Here is a 17,972-nt window from a genome sequence, read left to right on the forward strand (position 1 = left end):
GTTCAGATAAGTAAGTTTTTAAATGCAAAGCATTCTGGTGTCCAGTCTCTTGTTGAAGCAATAAATGATTTGTAAAATTTAGCTTAAAGAAATTGCTGGGGCACTGGAGTTGTGCAGGTGGTTGAACATCCGACTCTTGGTTTCAGCTCAGGTGGCTCAGGTCATGGGATCAAGTCCCAAGTCGGGCTCCGGGCTCAGCTCGGAGTCTGCCTGGATTCCCTGTCCCTCTCCCTCAGCCCCCTCCCTCCCTAAAATAACTAACTCTTTTTAAAAAAACTCAAAAATTAATTGCTAGTTATATTTCTGATGTTTGTTACTTACTTCGTTAGGCTATTATATTACTGGGTTAAAAAACCCTTTTATTGGAACTACAAAATTGCATTAGCCTGTATTAATCTAAACCTAAACACCAAATACTACATGTATTACCACAATCCTCTAAATGTAAAGCTACCTCATTTTGCTGTAAGGAAGAACGAGAATCAGAACTATGATTTTGATGTAAATAGTCCCATTTCATAATGACTCTTGAAAGGCAAACTCAAATGGTGAAGGGTGGAAGTTCTTAAACTAGACACAAAACCCCTCAAGTTTTTATCAGATCTTCCTCTGAAGGGAGGGAAATAGTGGGGGTTATCCCGGCCCTTCACTTTTTGGCTTTGAACTAAATTCACAGCTCAGGACAAAAATTCCTACACAGCCAAATAGATAGCATTGTCCTGTAACCATGCCCCTCCCCAAACAGAAACCCCTGACCTGGTTTTACGGGAGCCATTTTGTGTGAGTAGAGTCTTTCCACTCTTTTCACTGGCAGCTTGTGGCAAGTTTCCCCAAATTTCATCCCTTAGATTCTTTGCAATAGTCACTACTGTTCAAAACAACTTCATGAGCGCTCTGTTAAAGTAAATGTTAGATCCTCTGTCTCTAGCCCAGATAAAATTATATAATGTACCATTTTCTTTTCTGCCAAGATTATGAACTGTTTTTCCAGTCAGTTCTTAAACATATAGTTTGTAATTTTAAGACTCCAGATTTCACCTGCTCCTCCTGATTCTCCAGAATCTGTCAGCCATTTCCGCTTTGGCTTCCACTCTCAGACTCTAGATGTCCTAATGCCGGCAAGGCCTTACACGCAAGTAGTTTTAAGCACAAGAAGTTCTCTCATTTAGGAAGGAACAAAAGCTTTCCTTGATTATTCTTAGTTTCTCCTCAGAAATGCTCTAGTATTTTAATGTGACACTTAAGTTAGAATCTTATATTCTGTGGATTTTCTTGTGCGTCAGTCTGATGGCCAGCATTCGTCAATGCAACAAATACTCCTTAGCATAGAAGTAGTACACAGGATTCAGGAGCAAACCACCTTTAGAAAGCGTGCTTCCTCACAGAGATTAAAGAGGCAGGATCTGTATTACAGACCGAATTGTGTTGCACACACATACAAATTAAGAGGTTAAAGCCTAACCCCCAAAGTGACAACCTGAAGATAGGGCTTTTAAGGAGGTAATTAGGTTAAGCAAGATCATATGGCCAGGGGCCCTAATTCTGGCAGCTTAAGCAGGGCTAATAAATATTACAGTGCAAAGATTCTTAACCTGGGGGCCATTGTGGCTGGAATTGGCATAGGCACAATTTGGTATATGTGCATTTTTAGAGCAGAGCTCTGTTTTACAACTCAGATCTGTGACTTCCCACCCCAAAAAGACAAACCACTGTCATAATCCAAACCTACTATTTCACAGGTACACATTTCACCCAGCGGTGCTTTAATACACATTGCTTTGTATTAGGAGTTGGCAAACTTCTCTGTAGAAGTCCAGGTAGTAAACATTTTTAAGTTTTGTGGGCTGGGTCTTCATGGCATTCTATCCCAACCATTCTTAGCTTAAAACCATACAAAAATAGGCAATGGGCCATGGTGTGCTGATTCCCACTCTAGTCCTAAAAATACTCTTCAATCTAGATCTATCAACAAAGCAAGCCACCCAGCTCCGTTTTTCCACACCTCAGCATAAACCTCACCTCTGGTGCAGCAACCCACGATCGGGAGGGAACTCATGACCCCGAGCTTCTCCCTAAAGGGTGAAGGGTTTAAACCCTCCATCTGGCACCCCAACTTTTAAGACCTGCCCCTCAGAGATGAGCCCCCAAAACAACTAGCTTTGAAAACCAAAGGGGCTTGCTTCCACGAGACCCACATGGTTATAGCAATCCGAGAAACAGCTTCTTAAAGGGCTGACGTGGACTCATCCACTCCAGGGCCCAGAGCAGATGCAGCTGACTGAAAAGTGACCATTTTGTGAGAGAGGCCTAGTTGCTTATCTTAAAGCTTCAGCCTGAGGGGCAGGCATCCAATTTAAAACCCGAAGGACCTACTTAAATACTCCAAAGTCTGAGGCCTGGCAGGCGCCATCTTGCGCTCTCCCTCTGCCGCACTCCCAGCCACCACTATCTCCCAGAAGGGAGCTTGTGCACACATCTGGTGCCCTGCTTTATGTCTGGTGCCCCAGTTTTTGCAGCAGCTGCCACCCAGGGGACACCCCTTGATCACCTGGCACAAGTGGCTTACATCTGGTGATCCCATGGGACTGTAACAAAAGCAGAAACGGTTCTTAACTGGCTATTGCCCCCAGGACATAGCGCGGAGCCAGCCAACTGAAACTCAGCGGCAACCCCAGGCTTCGTGTGAAGGGGGCCTGCTTGCTTATCTTAAAGCTTCAGCCTGAAGGACAGGCTTCTAATCTAACACATCTAGAGACCTGTGGGCACTGTTCCTGCCCGCCTCCGCCTGCCCCACTCCAGGTTACGGCATCTCCCAGGAAGGAGCTTATGCACATATCTGGTTTGCATGGCTTCTGTCCAGAGGACATCCCTGGTCACCTGGCTCCGGTGGCCAGCAGGGCTTACATTCACAGGTCCCATATTGTAACAAATGCAGAAAGAGTTCTTCACTAGCTACCTCCTGGGGCACAGCATGGGGACAGCAAACAAACACACCTCCAGCCTTTCTGTGCGAGGTCTATTAGCTTAGCTTTATAGCTGTGGCCTGAGGGGCTGGCTTCTAATCAAACATGCATCTAAGGTAAGCGCCAACTACAGCCCTCACCAGAGACCTCGAGAGGGCAGTACTATCTTCACACTCTCCCTCTGCCTAGCTCCAAGTCACCAGTATCTCCTAAAAAGGAGCTCGTGCACACATCTGGTGCCCCGTTTTTGTAACTACTCCCTGGGAGACACCCTTGACCACCTGGGTCTGGTGGCCAGCAGGGCTTACATTCACAGGTCCCATAGGGCTTTAACAATAATCCCAGAAACAGTTCTTAGCTACCACCCTCAGGGCACAGCACAGACAGAAGACTGAAACACACCCCCAGTCGTACTGTGAGAGGCCAATTAGCTTCTTTATAGCTGTGGCCTGGGGGGCTGGCTTCCAATTAAACACACATCTGGAGGCCAACTACCATCTTTTGCAGGAAGGGGGTCCAGTGGGCACCATATTTTCATTCTCCCTCTGTCCCACCCCAGGTCACTGGTGTCTTTGAGAAAGGAATGTGTATATACATCTGGTGCTCCAGCATTTACGGCTGCCACTCAGAACATATGTCCCATGATAGCCTGACTGTGGTGGCTGGTGGGGCTGCTGTTCACAGGTTCAATGGGACAGTAGGGAAAAAAAAAAAGTTTTTAACTAGCTATCATCCCAGGACTCAGTGCAGAGGGAGCAGACAGAAATGCCATTTCCCAGTATTCCCCTGAAAACGGTATATTTGCATACTTTAAAAACTACTGTATGAGGGTCTGGCTTCCAATCAGCCTGAATTTAGGTGCTGACCAAGATCCTCCCCTTTGGGACTCTGATAGGTCTTGGCACACTTCAACTACTAGGAGTCACTGATAATAAAGTAGGCAGCTTGGACAGTCACAAAGGTTCAAGAGACACCCAAGAGCTAGGGCAGGGTTAAACAATAAGGATCATCTCCTACACAAGACCACTCCTTCAAAACTGAAAGAGGTGGCTGTGTTATCTAATGCATAGAAACTAACACAGAGAATAAAGGAAAATGAAGAAAAAGAATACATTCCCAAAGAAAGAACAAGATAAAACCTCAGAATAAGACCATAATGAAATGGAGATAAGTGATTTACCTTGTAAAGAGTTCAAAATAATGGTCATAAAGATGCCCACCAAGCTCAAAATAATGAATGAACAAAGTTAAAATTTCAACAAAGAGAAAATATAACAAAGTACCAAACAGAAGTCACAGATCTGAAGAATACAATAACTAAAAAGGTACAATAGAGGGGCACCTGGGTGGCTCAGTCAGTTAAGAGTCAACTCTTGATTTTGCTTGGGTCATGATCTCAGGATTGTGGGATTGAGCCCCGTGTCTGGCTCTACACTGGGTGTGGAGCCTGCTTAGGATTCTCTCTTTCCCTCTCCCTCTGCTCCTCTCCAACCCTCTCCCTTTCTTAAAAAAAAAAAAGAAAGAAAGAAAGAAAAAGAAAAAAATAGTACAATAGAAGGCTTCATCAGGAGGTTAGATGAAGCAAAAGAAAGGATCAGTAGGCTCAAAGACAGGACAGTGGAACTCACTGAATCAGAGTAGCAAAAAGAAAAAAGATTTTTAAAAAAGTGAATATAGCTTAAGGGACTTAGAGGAATCAATAAGAAAATCAATATATGCCTTACAGAGCTCTCAGAAGGAGATAAGAGACGGCGGGGGGGGGGGGGGCGCCTAGAAAACATATATGAAGAAATAATGGCTGAAAACTTCTCTGACCTGGGAGAGGAAACAGACATCTAGACAGAAGCCCAGAGTTCCAAATAAGAGGAGCCCAAAGAGACCCACACGAAGCCACATTATAAGTGTCAAAAGTTAGAGACTACAAGGGGGGAACTTGAAAAGATGGAGGAGTAAGAGGATCCTGAGCTCACTTCCTCCCATAGACACATCAAGGCTACAGCTAAATATAGTGCAACTCTGAAAATGACAAGACTGGCAGAACAGCTCTTCCACAGCTAAAGACATACAGAGAAAGCCAGATCAAGAAGGTAGGAGGGCAGAGATGTGGTTAGGAACCAAAACTCCCAGTATGGTGACCCACAGGTGGGGAACCACAAACAGGAGGATTATCACAGGTACAAAGATCCTCCCTGAGGAATGAGGGGATCAAGCTCCACATCCAGCACACCCTGCTGCACTGGGAAGAAAAGCCCCCATAATCTCTGGCTTTGAAAATCAGCAGGGCTAAATTCTGGGAGACTTAGAAGGATATAGGAAACTGAGACTCCACTCTTAAAGGGCAAACACACGATATCACCCACTCCAAGACCCATCACAGAGGCAGCAGTTTCAAAAGCACCTGGGTTATATGTGAAGGAGATGGATTGACCATAAGGCGTGTGCCAAAAGGGCAGAGATCTATAAGAACTTTCTCCAGAGATGGAGGTGCAGGTACACACCATTTTTCTTGCCCTCCTTCAACCTAACTTCTCCAGTTCTGATGGGAGCCAGTCCTAACACTCTACATCTACCTAGCTAGTGCCACTCACCCCACCCCAACATTTCCCTCCAGACCAATCCCACTCACCCTGGCAAAGTGCCCCTCCAAAGGAGCTCCTGCCCAGCCACAGCCAACTGACAGCTCTGGGTGAGACCAGCATCCTTCTGAAGTGACTACTACCCTAATTCACATGTGAGACGGCCCTTGCCAGGATCAGCAGGGAGGGGGAGGCAGCCCTGCCCACAAACATATCAGCAAGAACTGGGGCAAGGACTCTCAGGGAGCTGCACAGGAGACTAACCTCACCCAACAGCACACACAAGCAGCTACCACAAGGCCTCTCAGCAGGCTGTTCTGGAAGCCAGCCCTACCCACCAGCATGTCCACAGCAGTTGCAGCCAAGTCACAACAGGAGGACACACACAGTCCACACATGGGCAACCCTGGAGCGCCTGGTTCTAGTGACAAGGAGGACTGAGCTACCTGAGATACCACAGGCTGCCTTCTACACAAGGCCACTACCGTCAAGACCAGGAATGTAGCTGACCTACCTAATACACAGAAACAAACACACAGTGCCAAAGTGAGGAGACAGGAATAGGTTCCAAATGAAAAAATAAGACAAAACCTCAAAAGAGAACAAAACAAAACCAGATAACCAATCTACCTGATAAAGATTTCAAAGTAATGGTCAAAAAGATGCTCATCAGACTTGAGAGAAGAGTGGATGAACTCAGTGAGAACTTCAACAAAGAAACAAAACATATAAAAAGAACCAATCAGAGCTGAAGAATACAATAAGTAAAATGAAAAATACACCAGAGGGAATCAACAATAGATTAAAGGATGTGGCACAGATTCATGATCTGGAAGACAGGGTAGTAGAAAGCAACCAAATTAAACAGCAAAAAGAAAAAAGAATTTAGAAAATGAGGATAGGTTAAAGGAACTCTGTGACAATGTAAAATATACTAATATTCCATTATAGGGGTCCCAGAAGGAGAAGAGAAAGGGGGCCAGAAAAGGTATTTGAAAAAATAAGAGCTACAAACTTCTTGAATCTGGGAAGGGAAACACAGATCCAGATTCAGGAGGCACAGAGATCCCCCCAACAAATTCAACCCAAGGAGGTTCACACCAAGACACAACAGCAATTAAAATGGCAACAACAAAAAAAGAGGTGAAGGGAAAAGATGGCGGAGGAGTAGGGGACCCTGTTCCAACCGGTCCCCTGAATTGAGTTGGCTATCTACCAGACCACTCTGAACACCCATGAAATCAGCCTGAGATGTAAGAAGATACATCTGGATCTCTATAAACAGAATATCGCAGGCAATTGGTTTCAAGGTATGAAGCAGGGAGTCGTGATTCTGCAGGCACATATCTGAAGATAAACAGAATGGGGAGGGAGCCATGGGGATCCTACACCCCGGTGAGCGATAGCCTCCCATGCTGGGGACAGGGCACAGACTCACAGAACAGTAGCAGCAGGGAAAGGAGTTTAGAGCAGCCCCCCAGACTGAAACCTGGAGCGGTGGGGCCACGCATGCAATCTGGGGGTGGCCAGTGGTTTTAGAAGCACAAAGGGCAGAGACGTGCCCCCGAACCCTGACCTGGAGGTGAGGACTGGGAGCGCTGCAGAGGGGCACACAACCCAGAATGTTGCAGTTTATAGCAGCACAGACAGAAACAGAGATCCTGTGACCTGGAGAGCTCACTGAAGAATAGACTGCGATCTTTCTGCTCTGAGGCAGAGGGTTGGAAACGGTCTCTTCTGCTCTGACTCTTGGAAGAGACACAGAAAGCTGCCAGGGAAAGCCGCCAGAGAACAAAAGCCCCCAAAAACCGGTTTTCACTGAGCCCATCCCTCCCCACCAACAGGGGGCAGGGCAACTCTGCCCAAAAAGGGTTGCCTGAGTAACAACGCAGCAGGACCCTCCCCCAGAAGACAGGCTGGGAGAACAAGAGGCCGACAACCCTAAGGTCCCTAGAAAACAGGTGTATCTTGCTTGGGTTCTGGTCAATAATTTGGACTCTGTGCACTCCCTCAACCACCCCTCAACAGAATGACTAAGAGGAGGAACTCCCAAAATAGGAAAGACTCAGAGACTGTACCTTCTGCCACAGATTTACAAATGGATACAGATATAACCAAGATGTCGGAAATGGACTTCAGGGTAACAGTTATGAAGACAATAGCTAGAATGGAGAAATCGATTAATGGCAACATAGAGTCTCTAAGAGCAGAAATGAAAGCTGAATTGGCAGAACTTAAAAATGCTATCAATGAGGGCGCCTGGGTGGCTCAGTTGGTTAAGCGACTGCCTTCGGCTCAGGTCATGATCCTGGAGTCCCAGGATTGAGTCCCGCATCGGGCTCCCTGTTCGGCAGGGAGTCTGCTTCTCCCTCTGACCCTCCCCCCTCTCATGTGCTTGCTCTCTCATTCTCTCTCTCTCAAATAAATAAATAAATAAATCTTTAAAAAAAAAAAAATGCTATCAATGAGATCCAATCTAAATCTAGGTACTCTAACAGCTAGGGTAAATGAGACAGAAGAACGAATTAGTGATCTAGAAGACCAATTGATAGAAAAGAAGGAAAAAGAGGAGGCCTGGGAGAAAAAGCTCAAAATCCATGAAAACAGAATTAGAGAAATAAGTGACACCATGAAATGTTCCAATGTCAGAATTATTGGGATCCCTGAGGGGGTGGGGAGAGAAAGAGTACTAGAAGATATATTTGAGCAAATCACAGCTGAGAACTTCCCTAATCTGGGGAATGAAACAAACATTCGAGTCCTAGAGGCAGAGAGGACCCCTCCAAAGATCAAGGAAAACAGATGAACACCCCAGCATGTAATAGTAAAACGTGTAAATCTTAGAACCAAGGAAACCATCTTAAGGGCAGTGAGGGGGAAGAGATTCCTTACGTACAGAAGGAGGAACATCAGAATAATGTCAGACCTACCCACAGAGACCTGGCAAGCCAGAAAGGCCTGGCAAGACATATTCAGGGTACTAAACGAGAAGAACATGCAGCCAAGAACACTTTATCTGGCAAGGCTGTCATCTAGAATGGATGGAGAGATGCAGAGCTTCCAAGACCAGCAGAAACTGAAAGAATATGTAACCACTAAGCTGGCCCTGCAAGAAATATGAAGGGGGGGGTGCCCTATAAAAGGAGAAAGACCCCAAGAGTGATATACAACAGACATTTACAGGGACAATCTATAGAAACAAGGACCTCACAGACAACATGATGACAATAAATTCATATCTTTCAATAATCACCCTCAAAGTGAAAGGTGAACTGCTCCCATAAAACGGCACAGGGTTGCAGATTGGATAAAAAGACAGGACCCATCCATATGCTGTCTACAAGAGACTCGTTTTGAACCTAAAGGTACATCCAGACTGAAAGTGAAGCGATGGAGATCCATCTTCCATGCCAATGGACCTCAAAATAAATCTGGGGTAGCAATTCTTATATCGGACAAATTAGATTTTAAACTAAAGACTGTAGTTAGAGACACAGAAGGACACTATATCATTCTTAAAGGGACTATCCAACAAGAATATCTAACAATTGTAAATAGCTATGCCCCCAACATGGGAGCAGCCATCTACATAAGCCAACTGTTAACCAAAATAAAGAATCATATTGAAAACAATATATTAATTGTAGGAGACTTCAATACTCCACTCTCAGCAATGGACAGATCATCTAAGCAGAAAATCAACAAAGAAACAAGAGCTTTGAATGACACACTGGACCAGATGGACCTCATAGATATATACAGAACATTCTAAAACAACAGAATACTCATTCTTCTCGAGTGCACATGGAACTTTCTCCAGAATAGACCACATACTAGGTCACAAATCAGGTCTCAACCGATACCAAAAGATTGAGATTATTCCCTGTATCTTCTCAGACCATAATGCTTTAAAACTGGAACTCAATCACAAGAAAAAATTTGGCAGAAATTCAAACACTTGGAAGCTAAAGACCACTCTATTCAAGAATGTTTGGGTTGACCAGGAAATCAAAGAAGAACTTAAACAATTCACGGAAATCAATGAGAACGAAAACACATCGATCCAAAACCTGTGGGATACTGCAAAGGCGGTCCTAAGGGAGAAATACATAGCCATCCAAGCCTCACTCAAAAAAATAGAAAAATCCCGAATTCACCAACTAACTTTACACCTTAAAGAACTGGAGAAAAAGCAACAAACGATGCCTAAGCCATGCGTTAGAAGAGAAATAATTAAGATTAGAGCAGAGAACAATGAATTAGAAACCAGAAACACAGTAGATCAGATCAATGAAACTAGAAGCTTGTTCTTTGAAAGAATTAATAAGATCAATAAACCACTGTCCAGATTTATCCAAAAGAAAAGAGGAAGGACCCAAATTAATAAAATTACGAACGAAAGAGGAGAGATCATGACTAACACCAAGGAAATAGAAACAATTATTAGAAATTTTTGTCAACAACTATATGCCAATAAATTATGCAACCTGGAAGAAATGGATGCCTTCCTGGAAACCTATAAACTGCCAAGACTGAAACAGGAAGAAATTGACAACCTGAATAGGCCAATAACCAGTAACGAGATTGAAGCAGTGATCAAAAACTTCCCAAAAAACAAGAGTCCAGGGTCTAATGGATTCCCTGGGGAATTCTACCAAACATTCAAAGAATAAATAATACCTATTCTCCTGAAGCTGTTTCAAAGAAATAGAAACAGAAGGAAAGCTTCCAGACTCATTCTATGAGGCCAGCATTACCTTAATCCCCAAACCAGGCAAAGACCCCATCAAAAAGGAGAATTTCAGACCGATATCCCTGATGAATATGGATTCCAAAATTCTCAACAAAATCCCAGCTAATAGGATCCAACAATACATTAAAGGTATCATCCACCACGATCAAGTGGGATTTATCCCTGGGATGCAAGGGTGGTTCAACATTCACAAATCAATCAATGTGATAGAACACATTAATAAGAGGGGGGAGAAGAACCATATGGTCCTCTCAATTGATACAGAAAAAGCATTTGACAAAATACAGCATCCTTTCCTGATTAAAACTCTCCAGAGTATAGGGATAGAGGGAATATTCCTCAATTTCATAAAATCCATCTATGAAAAACCCACAGCAAATATCATCCTCAATGGGGAAAGGATGAGAGCCTTTCTCTTAATTTCAGGAACATGACAAGGAAGCCCACTCTCATCACTATTGTTCAACATAGTACTAGAAGTCCTAGCAACAGCAATCAGACAACAAAAAGAAATAAAAGGTATTCAAATTGGCAAAGAAGTCGTCAAACTCTCTCTTCACAGATGACATGATACATTATGTGGAAAATCCAAAAGACTCCACCCCCAAATTACTGGAACTCATACAGCAGTTCAGTAATGTGGCAGGATACAAAAATCAATGCACAGAAATCAGTCGCTTTCTTATACACTAACAATGCAACCCGTAGTAAGAGAAATCAGAGAAATGATTCCATTTACAATAGCACCAAAAACCATAAGATACCTCGGAATAAGCCTAACCAAAGAGGTAAAGGATCTATACTCTAGGAACTACAGAACACTCATGAAAGAAATTGAAGACGACACAAAAAGATGGAAAAATATTCCATGCTCATGGATCAGAATAAATATTGTTAAAATGTCTATGCTGCCCAGAGCAATCTATACCTTAATGCCATCCCGATCAAAATTCCAAAGACATTTTTCAAAGTACTAGAACAAACAACCCTAAAATTTCTATGGAATCAGAAAAGACCCCAAATCACCAAGGAAATGTTGAAAAAGAAAAACAAAGCTGGGGGCATCACGTTGCCTGATTTCAAGCTATATTACAAAGCAGTGATCACCAAGACAGCATGGTACTGGCACAAAAACAGACATATAGACCAATGGAACAGAATAGAGAACCCAGATATGGACCCTCAACTCTATGGTCAAATAATCTTTGACAAAGCAGGAAAAAGCATGCAATGGAAAAAAGACAGTCTCTTCAATAAATGGTGCTGGGAAAATTGGACAGCTATATACAGAAGAATGAAACTCGACCATTCTCTAACACCATACTCAAAGATAAACTCAAAATGGATGAAAGACCTCAATGTGAGACAGGAATCCATCAAAATCCTAGAGGAGAACATAGGCAGTAACCTCTTCGATATCAGCCACAGCAACTTCTTTCATGACATGTCTCCAAAGGCAAGGGAAACAAAAGCAAAAATGAACTTTTGGGACTTCATCAAGATAAAAAGCTTCTGCACAGCAAATGAGACAGTCAACAAAACAAAGAGGCAACCCACAGAATGGGAGAAGATATTTGCAAATGACACTACAGATAAAGGGCTGGTATCCAAGATCTATAAAGAACTTCTCAAACTCAACACCCAAAAAACAAATAAGTCAAAAAATGGACAGAAGACATGAACAGACACTTCTCCAAAGAAGACATACAAATGGCTAACAGACACATGAAAAATGTTCATCATCATTAGCCATCAAGGAAATTAAAATCAAAACCACATTGAGATACCACCTTATACCAGTCAGAATGGCAAAAATTGACAAGGCAAGAAACAACAAATATTGGAGAGGTTGTGGAGAAAGAGGAACCCTCTTACACTGTTGGTGGGAACGCAAGTTGGTACAGCCACTTCGGAAAACAGTGTGGAGGTTCCTCAAAAAATTAAAAATAGAGCTACCGTATGACCCAGCAATTGCACTACTGGGTATTTACCCCAAAGACACAGATGTAGTGAAAAGAAGGGCCATATGCACCCCAATGTTCATAGCAGCAATGTCCACAAATAGCCAAACTGTGGAAAGAGCTGAGATGCCTTTCAACAGACAAATGGATAAAGAAGATGTGGTCCATATATACAATGGAATATTACTCAGCCATCAGAAGGGATGAATATCCAACTTTTACAACAACATGGATGGGACTGGAGGAGATTATGCTAAACGAAATAAGTCAAGCAGAGAAAGTCAATTATCACATGGTTTCACTTATTTGCGGAACATAAGGAATAGCATGGAGGACATTAGGAGAAGAAAGGGGAAAATGAAGGGGGCGAAATCGGAGGGGGAGATGAACCATGAGAGATTATGGACTCTGAGAAACAAACTGAGGGTTTTATAGGGGAGGGTGATGGGGGGTGGGGGGATGGGTATTAAGGAGGGCATGTGCTGCATGGAGCACTGGGTGTTATACAAAAACAATGAATCATGGAACACTACATCAAAAACTAATGATGTACTATATGGTGACTAACATAATAAAATAAAAATTTTTTAAAAGTACATAAGTACAAACAAGTAAGAAAAAATACTAACCTCTGTACTATGAGACAAGTAATATATAGATGGGTTAATGACAAACTTATAAAATCATCATAAATAAATATATTTGAGCAAAGAAAAAGAAAGTGATAATGAAAGAATTTTAAAGATTGCAAGAGAAAAAAAAGACAATAACATACTAAGAAAAGCCCATAAGGCCATTAGCTGATTTTTTCAGCAGAAATTTGCAGGACGGAAGAAAGTGCCATGATGTTTTCAAAGTGCTGAAATGGACATTTCTGCAGCCAAGAACACTCTATCCAGCAAGACTATCATTAGAATAGAAAGAGAGATAAAGAGTTTCCCAGACAAACAAAAATTAAAGGAATTCATAACCACTAAATGAGCCCTACAAGAAATGTTAAGGGGGACTCTGTGTAGAAAGCAAAAATTGTAAGTAAGAAAAGTAGGAAGCACAAAAGCAAAAAATTAAGTATACCTATAAAAATCAGTCAAGAGGAATACGAAATAAATGATGTAAAATATGATAACAAGTATCAAAATGTGGAGAGGAGTAAAGAATGAGTTCAAAATTAAGTGACCATCAGCTTAATATAGACTGCTATATGCAGAAGATGTTATATATAAACCTAATGGTAACCACAAATCAAAAAACAGTAATAGATATGCAAAAAATAAAGAGTAAGGAATACAAATATATCACTAAAAAACCCCAGCAAACCATGAAAGAGAAGAAGGATCAGAGAAAAACTACAAAAACCACAAAACAAGTAACAAAATGGTAACAAATACAGGGAGCGCCTGAGTGGCTCAGATGGTTAAGTGTCTGCCTTCGGCTCAGTCATGATCCCAGGGTCCCGGGATCAAGCCCCATGTCAGACTCCCTGCTCAGCAGGGAGTTTGCTTCTCCCTCTGCTCCCCCTGCTCCTGCTCTCTCGCGCACTCTATCTCAAATAAATAAATAAAAAATCTTAAAAAAAAAATCTTTAAAAAAAAAGTCAAGTAACAATACTTAGACAAAATAGACTTTAAAACAAAGTCTGTAAAAGAGACAAAGAAGGACATAATAATATAATAATAAATAGTAATAAAGGGGACAACCCAACAAGATAAAACAAGTGTAAATACTTATACACCCAACTTGAGAGCACCCAAATACATAATACCGTTAATAACAAATATAATAATAGTCAGAACTTTAATACACCACTTACATTGATGGACAGATCATCCAAACAGATCAACAAGGAAACAGTGGTTTTGAATGACATACCAGACCAGATGGGTTTAACAGATATATTCAGAACATTTCATCCTAAAACAGCAGTATACACATTCTTTTCAAGTGCACATGGAACATTTTCCAGAATAGATCACATATTAGGCTATTTGGTTACAAAACAAGCCTCAACAAATTCAAAAAGATCAAAACTGTAGCATGTGTCTTTTCTAACCACAATGCCGTGAAACTAGAAATCAACCACAAGAAAAAAATCTGGAAAGATCATAAATACATGGAGGTTAAATAACATGCAGTTGAACAATGAATGAGTCAACCAAGAAATCAAAGAAGAACTACATGCAAACAAATGAAAATGAAAACAATAGTCCAAAACCTCTGAGATACAGGAAAAGTTGTTTTAAGAGGGAAGTTTATAGTGGGGCACCTGGGTGGCTCAGTCGTTAAGCGTCTGCCTTCGGCTCAGGTCATGATCCCAGGGTCCTGGGATCCAGCCCCGCAGAGGGCTCCCTGCTCCACAGGAAGCCTGCTTCTCCCTCCCCCACTCCCCCTGCTTGTGTTCCCTTTCTCGCTGTGTCTCTCTCTGTCAAATAAATAAATAAATAAATTTTTTAAAAAAGAGAGAAATTTATAGCAATACAGACCTACCTCAAGAAGCAAGAAAAATCTCAAACAACCTAACTTTACACCTACATGAGCTAGAAAAAGAACAACAAGCAAAACCCAAAACCATCAAAAGGAAGGAAATAATAAAGATTAGAGCAGAAATAAATGATATAGAAGCTACAAAAACAATAGAACAGGTCAATGAAACCAGGAACTGGTTATCTGAAAAGATCAACAAAATTGATAAACCTCTAGCCAGACTCATCAAAAAAACCAAAAAAACAGAACAGAGAGAGAGAGAGGGACAAAGAACTCAAAATCACAAATGAAAGAGAAATAACAACCAACACCACAGAAATACAAACAATTTTATTTCATTTTTTTATTTTTTATTTTTTTATTTTTTATATTTTTTAAGATTTTATTTATTAAGGCAGACGCTTAACGACTGAGCCACCCAGGCGCCCCCAAACAATTTTAATATTATGCAAAACTATATGCCAAAAAATTAGACAACCTAGAGAAATGGATAAATTCCTAGAAACATATAAATGACCAAAATGGAAGCAGGAAGAAATAGAAAATTTGAACAGACCAATTTCCAGCAAGAAGATTGAGTTAGTAATCAAAAAATTCTCAACAACAAAGAAGTCCAGGACCAGATGGTTTCACAGGCGAATTATACCAAACATTTAAAGAAGAGTTAATATGTAGTCTTCTCAAACCACTGAAAAAAAAAAAAAAAAAAAAGAAAAGGAAGGAAAACTTCCAAATGCGTTCTATGAGGCCAGCATTACCCTGATACCAAAGTCAGATAGGGACACCACAAAAACAAACAAACAAACAAAACTATAGGCCAATATCTCTGATGAACACAGATAGATACAAAAATCCTCAACAAAATATTAGCAAACTGAATCCAACAATACATTAAAAACATCATTCACCACAATAAAGTGGGATTTATTCCCAGGATGCAAGGGTAGTTCAATATTCACAAATCAATCAATGTGATACATTACATCAATAAGAGAAAGGATAAAAACCATATGATCATTTCAATAGACACAGAAAAAATATTTGACAAAGTACAATATCCATTCATGATAAAAACCCTCAACAATGTAGATTTAGAAGCAACATACCTCAGCATAATAAAGGCCATATATGAAAAAACCACATCATACTCAGCAGACATCATACTCAGTAGGGAAACCTTGAACCTTTCCCCTAAGGTCAGGAACAAGACAAGGATGTCCACTCTCACCACTTTTATTCAACACAGTACTGGAAGTTCTAGCACAGCAATCAGACAAGAAAAAGAAATAGAAGGAATTCAAATTGGTAAGGAAGAAGTAAAACTTTCACTCTTTGCAGATGGCATGATACTGTTATATAGAAAACCCTAAAGACTCCACCAAAAAACTACTAAAACTCATAAATGGATTCAGTAAAATTTCAGGATACAAAAATCAGTGTGCAGAAATCTGTTGCATTTTTATACACTAATAATGTAGCACCAGAAAGAGAAATTAAGAAAACAATCCCATTTATAATTGAACCAAAAATAATAAGATACATAGGATAAACCTAACCAAAGAGATAAAAGACCTGTATTCTGAAAACTATAAAACACTGAAGAAAGAAACTGAAGGCACAAAGAAATAGAAAGACATTCCATGGTCATGGATTCAAAGAAGAAATATTGTTAAAATGTCTATACTGCCCAAAGCAATCTATAGATTTAATGCAATCCCTATCAAAATATCCAATCATATAGTCTCACAGAACTAGAACAAACAATCCTAAGATTTATATGACACCACAAAAGACCCCAAAGGGCCAAAGCAATTTTGAAAAAGAAAAGAGAAGCTGGAATAGAACGATAGTTCTATTAGTTCCAGTAATTGCAGTACTGGGTATTTACCGCCCCACCAAAAAAACCCACAAAAACACTAATTCAAAGGGATACATGTACCCCTATGTTTATTGCAGCATTATTTACAATAGCCAAAATATGAAAGCAGGCTGTGTCCATCAGTAGATGAATGGATAAAAAGATGTGGTATATATGCATACACACACACACAGGAATATTATTTAGCCATAAAAACTGAAATCTTTCCATTTGCAACAACATGAATAGAACTAGAAAGTATAGGGGCGCCTGGGTGGCTCAGTCAGTTGGGCATCTGCCTTCAGCTCAGGTCATCAGCAGGGAGTCTGCTTCTCCCTCTCCTTCTGAGCCTCACCCCCCAACTCTCTCTCTCTCTTAAATAAATAAGTTAAAAAAAAAAAAAAAGACCTAGAAAGTATAATGCTAAGAGAAATAAGTCAGAGAAAGACAAATACTGCATGATCTCACTCACATGTGGAGTTTAAGAAACAAAACAGAACAAGCAAGGGGAAAAAGAAAAAGAAAGACAAAACCAAGAAACAGACGCTTAACTATAGAGAACAAACTGATGGTTACCAGAGGGGAGGTGGGTAGGGAGATAGGTAGAATAGGGTATGGGGATTAAAGAATACACTTACCATGATGAAAAAAAAAAAGTAACCAAGTTATTGTAAAGTCATATTGTTTGGGCTTTTGATTCATCATTTTTGTCTGCAGTTGGCATGCATTTAATCTTTTATTTAGAGTTTGCAATGATTTTAGAGAATGGCATTGGCAAAATTTCCAGATTTCCAGACCAAAATTTCCACAGACTCAGGCAGTGCATTTTAATTTTTTCCCATGAAAAATAAATTTTTTTGAACATTTGAAACTCTAAGAAAATTTTTGTATGCTATAAAAATCACTTTGGATTTTTAAATTATTCTAATCTAATAACAGTATTTATGGATTGTCAGTTAGCTCTCATTTTTTTTTAAAGATTTTATTTATTTACTTGACAGAGAGAGACACAGAGAGAGAAGGAACACAAGCAGGGGGAGTGGGAGAGGGAGAAGCAGGCCTCCTGTGGAGCAGGGAGCCCGATGTGGGGCTCAATCCCAGGATCCTGGGATCATGACCTGAGCCGAAGGCAGACGCTTAACGACTGAGCCACCCAGGCGCCCCAATTAGCTCTCATGTTAACATGTTTGAAATTGCTATTGAAATTTCCTGGTATTGGAAGCACACATACATCCATATATAGAGATAATGGTCAGCAATTCTTTGAAGATGTTGCTAATATTTTTTCCATGACTTTTTTTATTCATTATTAAATTACTAATCCAACTTAAAAAAAAAAAAAAAGCAAAGCTAGAGGTATCACGATTCCAGACTTCAAGT

Source organism: Phoca vitulina, unplaced genomic scaffold, assembly GCF_004348235.1.
Source record: "Phoca vitulina isolate PV1807 unplaced genomic scaffold, GSC_HSeal_1.0 scaffold10, whole genome shotgun sequence".
Classification (NCBI taxonomy): Eukaryota; Metazoa; Chordata; class Mammalia; order Carnivora; family Phocidae; genus Phoca; species Phoca vitulina.